Below are 9,293 nucleotides of genomic sequence, written 5' to 3'. Positions count from 1 at the left end.
AAGGTGAGGTCTCAGAATGAAAGGGAGAGAAACAAGGAATTGTGTAGGCTATGTACAGTGTTAAAACCTCACAGCTGATGGAGGGAATTTAGAGGTGATGCTGATGACAGTGAGTGAGCAGCTTGGGTGCCAAAAAGAAAAAAAAAAAAAAGGAAAAAATTCACAACCCAGGGGTTGCCTGTGCTGAGAAGAAGATTTCTTCTTTCTTTGATATATATTAATAGGGATTGGGTTTGCCCAGAAAAAGTTTAGCTGCACTGCAGAGCTAGCACTGTATGGGTTGCTGGCTTTTGTAGTACCTAGGCTGCCTTGGCAGAGACTTCCCTGTGAAAACTGGTGGCCATGACACTACACAATTATAAGAACAAGCAGTGTTCACCCCCAAAATTATGTGTTTCCATCTGCTTCATAAGCTCAGGTATGGAGATATTATGCTACTGGAGCAGACACAGCTTGCAAGTGTCCACGGGCAGCAGAGACCAGAGCGGGGAGCAGCCTCGCCTGGGGGAACCCGGCTGTGCCGCTTCCTTGTCACAAGGCTGGCACTTTCTTGTGGCCCAGTGTGGAACAAGAAAACAAAGTTTCTGTCAAGAATGAGACTTGCTGCCCAGAGAGACAAGGAGTACAATTGTTGATATAGCAACAGAAAAGGACTTGTGGGAAAATATGAGGCAGTGCCTCACCAGGAGGCCAGGGTGATAATTTCTGCTGCTACTGCCCTTCTTCACACAGGACAGGTCTGGGCATCATGTCATTGCATCTTCATGTGGCCAGTTTGTTTTTGGGTATTTTTTCTTATTTGAGTGCCAACTAGTTTCCAATAGGAAACAAGTTTGACTCATTGCACAACTGTTACCATTTTGGGGAGTTATTTTTCTTTGGTCTGTTACAAAACTCTGTATGGGATGAACATCAATAGGGCAAACATTACACTTGCTAGAGGCAACAGCTGTTAAACTTGTGCTCGAAGAGGAAGAAAGAAAATCTTTTTGTGATTACTGCCAGCAACTTCTTCATGCTTTTTTGGATAACACTGAGACAACAGCTGGTACAGACACATGTTCCTCTCCCTCCCCATCTTGCATTATTAGCAACTGTTAGTGCAAGTCAAAATAATAGTAATTTGCTGGCAATAAGTAATTTTATCTGAAAACAGGTAATTTCCTTCATATGTGAACACATTCTCAAATGAGAAGGTACAAATTACCAATGGTAATTTTATTTAAATAAATGGGGTTTTAGGCTGTTTGGACTGAAACTTGCATAGCATCTGATGTTTATGGCTATACCAAGAAAATTATTGTGGCATTTTCATCAAATCATTTGAATGAGAGGCTAAAAACTTGAAATGCTCTGTCTGATAAACTAGTGATGTGACAACACTCTGCATTAAGCAATTGCAGTGTTGCACTAGGTAGGAAGTGAGATTTTCAATATGTCCTCAGACCAAGGGACAAAAATATCACCAAAACACACTTTGCTGTGATTGAGAAATCCTGCCAATGAAGAAGAATAAAAGACAAAAAAAACCGAAGAGTTTTGCACCTGACATCAGGAGTAGGTGACGTGCAATGCCCAGCCCAGCTCAGGCAGTGTTATGGGTGAGCTGCTCCTCCAGCCACCTCCTTCTTCACTCCTTGCTCCTTGAAGACAAGCAGGCCCAAAGCACCTTTATTTTCACCATTTTCACATGACATCATGGATCATTGCTTCTGTTACCTTTGCCAGCTCAAGGAAGTGGGGGAATAAATCTGTGTCCCATCTTGGGTGTGGACATTTTTTTTCTGGGGAAGGAGTCTGCTTTGAGCAGACTCATTGAGCTCTTTTGCATGCTTTTCTTGGCCCCTTCTGCCATTTCCCCCGATGGCAGCTGGGCAATGTGTTTTCATACTGAAGGACTTTCTCAGACAGCAGGATGGGGAGAGCATGGCCTCCACCTCACGAGAGTGAGCATGCACCTGCCTCTCTCAACAGCTTCCCTACAACAGATCTGGCTGGGCAGTGCTAACAAGCTGCTTCTTGCTCAGCAGGAGCTGAGCAGCTCTCCAGGCTGGATGAAGCCTCCCTAGGAGGTCCTTCCAAGTCACACAGAGATCCTTTGAGGAGGTGTCATGGCTGGGCTCTGTGGTGCATTAATTAACCCCAGGACTATGATGAGTGCCCAGTGTGATACAGTGTAAACCAAGGTAAATGCTGTTGTCAGATATGTCAGGCCAGGCATTTGCAGTAGGCTTTAGTGCTATCACGTAAAGGCAAAGACCGAGACCTTGCCTGCCATCCCAGGACTGAGCCTGGTCACTTGTGTTCAGAGATTGAGTCAGATGGAAGCAGGTGAACATATGGGGCAATTTTTGGCAGAGAATGTGCTAAAAGATGCCAAGAAGAAGTCATTGCATCTTTTGTCAGGGTTATTAATAAGGAGAGCACACTGGGAGCCTCTCCAGCCCCACCACTGCCCTGTGATGTAAGGCTGCAGCTGGACTACAAGCCAGCTCCACCTCTGAGTCATTGCCTTGCCTCCAGCATGGCTGTGAGTCATCCCTGCTTGGCTGTTCCTCCTCTCACAGTTAAAGCCCAATAGAAAACCCCAAACAAAAGTGTGTTAGGTGAAGGAAGCATGGTGTTCTCATCAGAAACCATCACCCACTCCCTGACTTCCTGGGGGATGCCCAGGCAGACCCACTGCTGTGGTTAAGATCTTTTCCTCTCTGTAACACTCTAATTGCCCAGGACATCTGACATAATCAAGCCTATTTCTTTCATTTATTCAAATTCCAGTTCACTCAGTTCCCAGTCACTGCTTCAACCAGGGGAGCAGGGATGGCTGAGGCTGGCAAGAGAGCTCATCATGTCCTCTAACCAGCAAAAGCAGCACAGTGTCAGTAGATCTCAAATGAGATGTGCTCACAGCAAGAAAAACTGAGGAGATGGTGCCATGACACCAGCTGCCCTGAAAAGCGAGGCCTCAACCAGAAGTCATGGGTCAGTTTCACTGAATACTGGTTTCAAAATGATGGAAATAATTGTTTGGATAAAATCAGGTGATGTCTTGATTACCAGAGCATCTAGACATCATCCAGACAACATTTGAGCCACCGTTAGAATTCACCTTTCTAATAAAGAAAGCCCAATTAGTAAACTTAGTAGCCTTTCTAGCCAGGACCCATACATCTAGTCTGAATAAATCAGAGATAGACTGGGTCTAAACAGAGCCCTGGTCAACAGAGAGTCCCGGGGGACTCAGAGTCCAGCACTAACCCCTAGCATCACCCCACTTCAGAGAAAATGATACCATGCTCAGAGCAAAGATGGCACCCTGAACATGCAGACCAGTCCGCTGATACTCATCAGAGCTGATGTTAGAGATGCTCCTTCATCCTTAGCCTGTAGTGCTAAGACTGGGAATGACTTGTGTGGGCAGAGAGCATTGGCCTCACTGATGCCTTTACACCATCCTGAACTTCATCCCCAAAGTTCCCAGTGACCTTCCCAGCCAGCAGCTTTCCCATTTCTCACTATTATTGAACCTTCTGTGGAGCTCCTTATATGCCCTGGGCTGAGCTCCTAAGCAAGCCAGTCCTGCCGTGGACTCCCTGCCCTAGTCCCAGACATGACCCTTTTGTCCCTCCCAGGGAGTGCAAAGAATTGCCTTTGTGTTCACTTCCTCCATGACCTGCTGAAGGGTGGAAATTCATCACTCTTCTATTCTCTTCCAACTTAGTTTGCTTTTAGGGCAGAAAACTCAATTTTATTTCCTCTTCTGGCTTCTCTTTGGCACCTGAGAGTTTAGGCTTCATGCTGGGTAGGTCCATAGTGAAAGTGTGCAGGGTACAGGCTTGCATCTCCCAGGGGGGCAAAATATCAACTGCAGCATCAGATAGAGCCCAGAGCCTCAAATGCTTAGATCCATTTTAAAAAAAAGAAGAGGAAAAGCCTAGGAGATGGATGAGAGGAAAAGTAAGAGATGGAAGGGCATAAACCCTGCAGAGCCAAGACATGGCTTGGGGACTGCCAGTTCAGGTGGAGTCTGAACAGTGACACTGAACTTGCTGACACAGACCCAAACAGAATGCCACACAACTCAGAAGAGTTCAGAAACCTTGGAAGAGACTGAAGGAGAGAAAACTCTTCAAGGAAGTTCTTCACGGCACACGAACAAACAAAAAAAAAAAAAAAAAAAAACAAAAACAAAAAAAAAAAACCAAAAACCAAAGCAGACAATAAGTTAATGAAATGGTGCAAGGTTTTGCCATCATGGGATACTGAGGGAGAGCTGTTTGGGTTGGCCTCTATCCTGCCAGAAGGACACATGCTCTCAGCTGGGCTGCAGGAATGGCAGTCTCTACTCAAGCTGGTAGCTAAACTAGACTGGAAAAGAAGGGGAAGGCAGAGGTATACAAACAGTCTATCCTACTCCTTCTTGTAGGAAATGTTTAACAGCCCAAGTCCTAGGGAGAGAAGAAATTCTGAAATGCCTGTGAAAAAGCATCTTGGCAGAAATGAGGGAAAACAGCAATATTGTTTTATGAAAAAAAGTCTTGCCTGAGTTGCCAGGGTTAAGACATGCTGGCTAGAAACAGAGCTGAAAATCACTGGCTACAGGCATTAGTACATCTAAGCAGAGAAAACACATGTGAAACCAGATCGTTGCTGAAGTCAGGGAGATTTTCACTGTTCGACATGCTTCACACTGCTGGTTGCCAAGCCCGAGTTCAGCCCAATGCTATCAGCACAGCTCTAGGGTGTCCAGCTCAGCTTTGTGAATCCCCATTTTTCTGTTTATGACTTTACCTGCAGATATGCTTGTAACCCTTTGGACTCAGGCTCTGGCTTGTTGGCTATGAAGCCAAAGTTGTATCACATGTAAGAGGACTGCCTGGCATAGCTCAGTTACCATCCCCAGAAATATTTCTCAGTGCACAAGCCTGCCAGGATGTGCAAGGGTAACGTTCACCCCACTGTGCAGAAGGCAGGATGAATACATTTAGTGCTGAAATACACGTTTTCCTATTTACTACCAGTTATAAATTACCAGCAGAGGGAAGAGATTATTTAGATCAGGGGACTCCATTGATGTAAATGTATTTTAATTCCAGCTTTTTATCCCAAGAGTGATATTTGCTGGTATTTTAAAATTGCCTGTAGGCCTGCCAGAGCCAGCTTTCCCCGTCTCTAGAACATCCACTGTGAACATAATTTTCTTGGTTTCCTCTACTTGAATGCCTTCCAAGTTTCTAATTGGTGAAAGGACAGGGTTTCTGTTCCTGCAGAGATCTGAAACACAGATTTTCTGGTCAAATGGCAGAGATCCTATTTTGGCAGAGAGCGATTTCCAAATCATCTGTGAGCTGCTCTCTTGCCGGGGAGATGGAGGAGTTGAGGAGTTTCCATGACAGAAAACAGATTCACTCAGGGCTGCACATATGTACCTGACTGTGCTGGGTGAGGAGGGCTTTGCTCTGGTGTAACATCCCCAGGTGTGGCAGCCCCCTGTTAGGGAGGACTGAGGATGAGAAAAATTAAGATGGGGATGCAGAGGAGGACTCTCCCAAGGTTTTCAGAAAGCTGAGTTCCCCTTCACAGGTGTGATACCCAGTGCCCTGTGGTCACAGGGAGCCCATGGCCAGCTCCCAAGGTCTGATGGGCACAGAATGGGAGCACAGGGGGCTCATGGAGCTGTTTCCCCTCTCATCACTCAGGCAGAACAAACTCACCCCACACAGATTTCAGTTCAGGCCCAGGCAAGATTGCTGTGAACTCATTGAAATGAACCCCTCAGCAGCCACCCCCTCTTTTACCACAGAGCATAAAAATGGGACATATCCACAGCGAATGGCCTTTCCCCATGGCAGCAACACTGCAGGGCAGGGGGATATTCAGCCTGAACAGACATGGTGTATTTGGTGGGGTAGGGAAGAATGGCCAAGACAATATCATGTGTAATCTTACATGGCAAAAGTAGGCAAGTAAACTGGAATGCAACCTGTCAGGTGCCTGGAGCTGAGATGAGAGGTGTTTAAACCTGGGAATAACACTGCTTGTCAGAGGACCCAGACACAGCTGTTTCCCACCTGATTATATGGCTCAGGCACATGCCATTAAATGAACGGATGTGGGCTTACTGGGATGTACTTCTAGCATCCTTATCTCCTATATGGGATTGTAGCCTTCCAGCCTGGGTGTTGTAAATTACTGCCTGAAGGAGCTAATGTCTCCACTGACTCTACTGGAGGGGGGAGACCTCAACACCTACCTGAAAAAGCATGCTGGTGGGATTATTCCAAATACTGAATCAGTTAAGATCAGTCTCCTCTCTTAATATGCAAAGGAACTAACTTTGCATATTAAGTTAGACCGGGAACAACCTGGTCCAGCAGAAGGTGTCCCTGCCCATGGTCAGGGGGTTGGAACTGTATGATTTTTAAGGTCTCTTCCAACCCAAACCATTCTGTAATTCTGTGATTCTGTGATAACGAACTTCCGAAAACTGTGTCTTTTTCTTTTACCTTTTAGACTCAGGGCACTGAAGGTAGGTTTGTTGGAAAGGCAGAGGTAACTTGTGATAACATAGACCAGAACCAGGTCCACCTATCTTCCTTTACATTTCCAGGAGTTGCTATTAGACACTTCTTCATGTCTGCCCCCCAGCTTTGCTCCTGAGGAGATCAAACTTGCTACCTCTTTTTGAGGTGAATGATGGCATGTTCCCAAGCAGTCAGTGGCTGTCAGTGCTTTACTCACAGAGCATGGTGCTACTTGTGAGCAGCTGGCAGGCCCTGGCTCTGAACTGGTATCGGACGTGTGTGTTTCCTGGATCACGTTACTCACACAGGGACAGGGTGTCTGAGTCTGACAGGATACATCTCTAGTAAGGCGTACTCTGAGAAATTAGACTGCTTCAGGAGAACCCAGAGGTGGCTGATGAGAAGACATGAAGTTTCCACAACTATGCTTGGATTTAAATGAGACCCTGTGGTGATCTGCATTAAAAAGGATTTTGTTAATTGGACAAGTAAATCAAATACACACAGACAAACCCTCTGCTGTCAGCAAATGATCATAGGGTTCAATAGGTTCATAAGGGGGAAGGAAAGGGAAAGGGAAAGGGAAAGGGAAAGGGAAAGACCCCAGAAGTGGTGAGTCACTGGGTGGAATTTGTCAGTCAATCAGTGACACAGTCAAAGCTGATATTCTTGACCCTAAGCCATTAGAGCATTCTGCCTACCTAGGGAGAGTTCCTCAGTAGTTGTGATAGCTGGATACACCATGGTTTGATATTTCTGCAGATGTTCAGAGCTTCTGTCCAAGCATAAGAGGCTCTATTCCAAGAGAGCAATGGGAGCAGGAGCGCAGCTCTCAAACGAGTGCTTGTCAGAAAGACAGTCACTCAGGGACTAAAACTGGGGGGGCTTTGTCTTTTGTGTAAATATATTACATAAAATATGTCCTTCAAAACAACAACTGCAACAAAATATGTACTTCAAAACAACAACTGGGTGCCCTACATTGCCTGGAAGTGAATTCTATTGTCTTGAGTGACCTCTTATCTGAAGCATGGACTAAAGGTAGGCAAAGGCGAAAGTGTGTGTGGCACACTGAGATGGGAATGAGGGCTGGCAAGTGCCATTGTTCTCCACTTTGCCTCCCAGTGAACAGCATTTAATTCTGGATTTGGTTGTCAGAAGAGATTAAATATCTAAATTCTGGAGTTCATAAGTGGTCTGTCTGATCTCTTAGGTGCAGCAAACACGTTGTGCAGCAGAAACTGTCAGATGCATGATTATAGCATTTGTGTGTTACCACAGCAGTATAGAGCATGGTTGCAGGAAGTCAGCTTTTCAAGAAAACCACTTGAACAGTACAAAAATAATTAAATTAACAAGAGTCCTGGGAAGAAAGGATTCATTTTCCCAGCATACTGACGCCAGGGATGAAGGCTGGGTTACCAGCTCTATGTAAGAGAGATCTTTCTGTCAGAGCAGCAGCACTAAGAGCTTTTCTGAGAGAGGCTCTTTCCTGGTGAACAGCACCCAAACTTAAATGTTCCTTGAAGATTAATGAAGGCTATGATGTGAATGATGGAAGGAAACCAAACAGAAAAACAGTATTGCAAAACGGGGAGAAAAGGAACGAGCTATTCTTTAAAATGCTTACCAGCAGAGGACACATCTGTTGGGCTTTGGCAGAACAAAAGGACATTGCAAATAAAGTCAGGAAAGTGCTGCTTTGCAAAATGTTCTACAGTCAGCTCTGAAATAATATGTGCACATATTTTCTCCCACAGACATGGGGATATATTTTTCCCTATAAAAGTAAGGGATGATGAAAGAAATTTCAGGAGGTATGCTGCCCTGGTGCACTCCCATGGAGGATCTCCATATGGGGAGAGCCTGTGGCACCTCTCCATGACAATTAACTGCAATAATTGCTTGTAGGGGATTTAAAGCATATGCGTCTTGCTCCTGCTGTCCAAAAATGCCTCGGGACAGGGCAGAAAGAAAATGTGCTCCTTTCCTGCCTGCAACCAACATTTTTCCATGCAACATGTCCAAGGCCCATGACAGAGAGGATGGAGATACTTCTGCAAGATGTCCAGCACCTGGAGACATCCTGTGCTCAGCAAGTTCATGGTGCCAGGCTGTGGGGCCCTCCAGCCTGCAGGCAGGCATCTCCTACCTTGGACCAGCACCAGTTCTCCCAGTCTGACCTCCAGCTCCATGCACTGGTATCTGGGACTGACAGTGGCAATAGCAGACTACCTGGTGCACATATTAAGCAAGACAAAATAAATGCAGGCAATAGTCCTGTTTGGATGTGAGGGACAGAGAAGTCTGCACAAGTCCTGTTCTGGTCAAAAGCGTAAGGCAGAGCATTGTCCCTGCTCTCCCCTGGCTCAGAAATAGATGGAGAAGAGAGCAGCTAGAAACACTGCCACTCATGGGCTGTTTGCTCTGTCACCACTTGTGAGGCTTTGGAGGGGAAAATTGCAAGGAGGGATCATCAAGGAGGATATGGGGAAGGAGCTGAGGGAAGGAGCTCTGGGGAGCATGGCTGCTGCTCATATTCAGCATCCACTCCCTGGGGAAGGGGTCAAATCTCCAACCTGGTATTCTCACTGCCTCCAGCCTTGCTTTAAATAAGGTAACCAAAGGAAAACACCTTTGTGATGCTAATGTAGAAACTCTCATCCCATTCAACAACAATTTTGCTTGCATCTTATTTTCTCCCTCTCTTACCTTTGCCCCCACGTGGCTCTCCTGTGGGCTGTAGAGGGACTGTACAGTGGGAGCCAG

Source organism: Motacilla alba, chromosome 3, assembly GCF_015832195.1.
Source record: "Motacilla alba alba isolate MOTALB_02 chromosome 3, Motacilla_alba_V1.0_pri, whole genome shotgun sequence".
In the NCBI taxonomy this organism is placed as follows: Eukaryota; Metazoa; Chordata; class Aves; order Passeriformes; family Motacillidae; genus Motacilla; species Motacilla alba.
This window is presented reverse-complemented; position numbering follows the sequence as displayed.